This window comes from Daktulosphaira vitifoliae, unplaced genomic scaffold (genome assembly GCF_025091365.1).
Source record: "Daktulosphaira vitifoliae isolate Bord-2020 unplaced genomic scaffold, ASM2509136v1 Scaffold_1, whole genome shotgun sequence".
Taxonomy (NCBI): Eukaryota; Metazoa; Arthropoda; class Insecta; order Hemiptera; family Phylloxeridae; genus Daktulosphaira; species Daktulosphaira vitifoliae.
This window is the reverse complement of record NW_026099572.1, coordinates 556,531-558,731: the sequence shown is the minus strand read 5'-3', so window position 1 is coordinate 558,731 and position 2,201 is coordinate 556,531. Positions and strand designations below refer to the sequence as shown.

The 2,201-nt window shown below is 23.9% G+C and overlaps 1 protein-coding gene across 4 annotated transcripts in view; it reads right to left on the bottom strand.

Moving 5' to 3' along the window:
- The window catches only part of LOC126895879 (alpha-aminoadipic semialdehyde synthase, mitochondrial), a 63,073-nt gene that overhangs the window by 36,766 nt on the left and 24,106 nt on the right, over window positions 1–2,201 (bottom strand). The gene's annotated exons all lie outside the window — the stretch shown is intronic.

The following is a 2,201-nucleotide window of genomic DNA, read 5'->3' as shown; positions in this document are numbered from 1 at the left end:
AAAAAAAAAAATTTATTTTACCATAACTTTTAGCTCAATTGGTAAGTTTGACATTGACATAATTAAATAGAAAATTTTATGACAATTAAAAAAATTGTATCGTTAAGATCAATATGCAGTCAGAAAGTTTTATAATTACTATTTATTGTAAATTTATCAGAAAAGCTCAATATTTTTTTGCATTTTTATGGTAATAGATAACTTAAATAGAAGTAATAGTAATAATTTCCTAGGAACTTTTGTTGTTTGTTGAAAAGATTCTATAATTAAAATATTGAGAACTTAATTAATTTTAAACTTATACTTANTGAAATATTGAGAACTTAATTAATTTTAATGATTTACTTTAACTAAATGTACCAATCAAAACAAAGTTGTTAAAAAGATTTACTCAATTGAGTGTATTATAAAATTTGATTATATTTGTAAAAATCAATTGTTAATTCAGGAGAAAAACAATCATTTTTTTTAGAAATGATTTATGACATGTTACAAAAAAAAATTGTAATATTATAGTCTAGTAGTACACAAATAGAGTAAAAAAATTATTAAATTACAAAGTAAAATGATTTTGATTTTTAATTTAAAAAAATTTTTATTTGAAACCTATCATATCAAATTGTCATATCAACCTTGATTCGTCAATAAATATTTTTAAAATATTAGAAATGAATGATTTTAATTGTCTGTATGGAGACGATGTAATAACTAACTGTTTAATTGATAAATTAGAATTTTTTTTTCAATTTTTGAGAGTAATATCTTCAACTAGATACGAATTGTAGTCATTGGACGTATCGTTGAAAAAAGTAGGTCAAGTTAGAGCAGAGAAAATAAATGATATTCACAAAAAAACATCTTCTCGGCTTTGCATCGAAGCTAAAACTTAAAATATAGTAAAATAATTTTAATACGAATAAGAAATTTCTTCTTGCAAGGGGCGACTAAAGTGATGGGATCATTGATCTTTATTGAAGTTATTGAATCTAAATGAGTTAAAAATTTATACTAATTTAAAAAGAATTAAGAAAAAATGCAAAAAATTTATTCTCTTACGCGGGTTGGAACCTCGTACCCCAAGCGTGTAAAACACAAGTTTTACCAACTCGGCAATCGTACTTTGCTACCTACAATTGAAAAAATTAGGTATTTAAGCTAGTTCAAATTTCAAAGATATTTTTCTCGACTTAAAAGAAGCAAACAAATTTAAATAAGTTTAACTTTCTATGCTATATTAATTTTAATTTATATAATATTTATGAAAATCTGTACTCCCCTAGTCAGGTATTTTAAAATAAAATAAAATACAAAACCCAGAATTTTAACACAAAAAAATAGCAAATTTTTGAATACGGTAGTCATTTTCACCATGAAGACAAGTCCAGAGGTCAATTTTTTTTTTTTTCAAATTAAATTATATTACATAAGCTTTAATTTAAGATATATATAAAAGTGTCAGTCTTTCCGGAACATTTTCAAAAGTTAAGTTGAAAAAGTTCTACTTTCTATACGCATTTTAAAAACTTTGCACCCCCCCTGTATAAAGGGAAAATGTCCGATTTAAAAAAAAAGGACGTCGAATGAAAGAGGTTTATATAAAGTATTTATTATTAAAAAATTAAGTTGATTCATGCATTTTTTAAAAAGTTATAGCAACATAATGTTAAAAAATGTAAAATATAATATCAAGAATTTTTTCACAAAAATAGCATATTTTTGCATACGGTAGTCATTTTCACCATGAAGACAAGTCCAGAGGTCAAATTTTTTTTTTTCAAATTAAAGTATATTACATTAGCTTTAATTTAAGGTATATATAAAATTGTCAGTCTTTCCGGAACATTTTCAAAAGTTAAGTTGAAAAAGTTAATTTTTTGTAAAAAAGTTACCATTTTGAAACCCCATCCTTTGGGCTGTTAAAGGGTCAAATGTTCACAAAAATATATAAAATGATAGGTAATTATCTAAGGTATCTATAAAAAAAAAAATTATATTGATTCGGTCATTTTTAAAAAAGTTATGGCAATTTTAAGTAAAAAAAATTGAAAAAATATCGAAAATTAGCGATTTTTAAATTTGTAATTTTTTGGGGGATTTCCCCCGTTTACGAGGAACGAGGGAATTTTTTTTCAATTTTTAGGGTAATGTCTTCGACTAGATACGATTTGTGATCTTTTGACATATTGTTCATCAAAATCGGT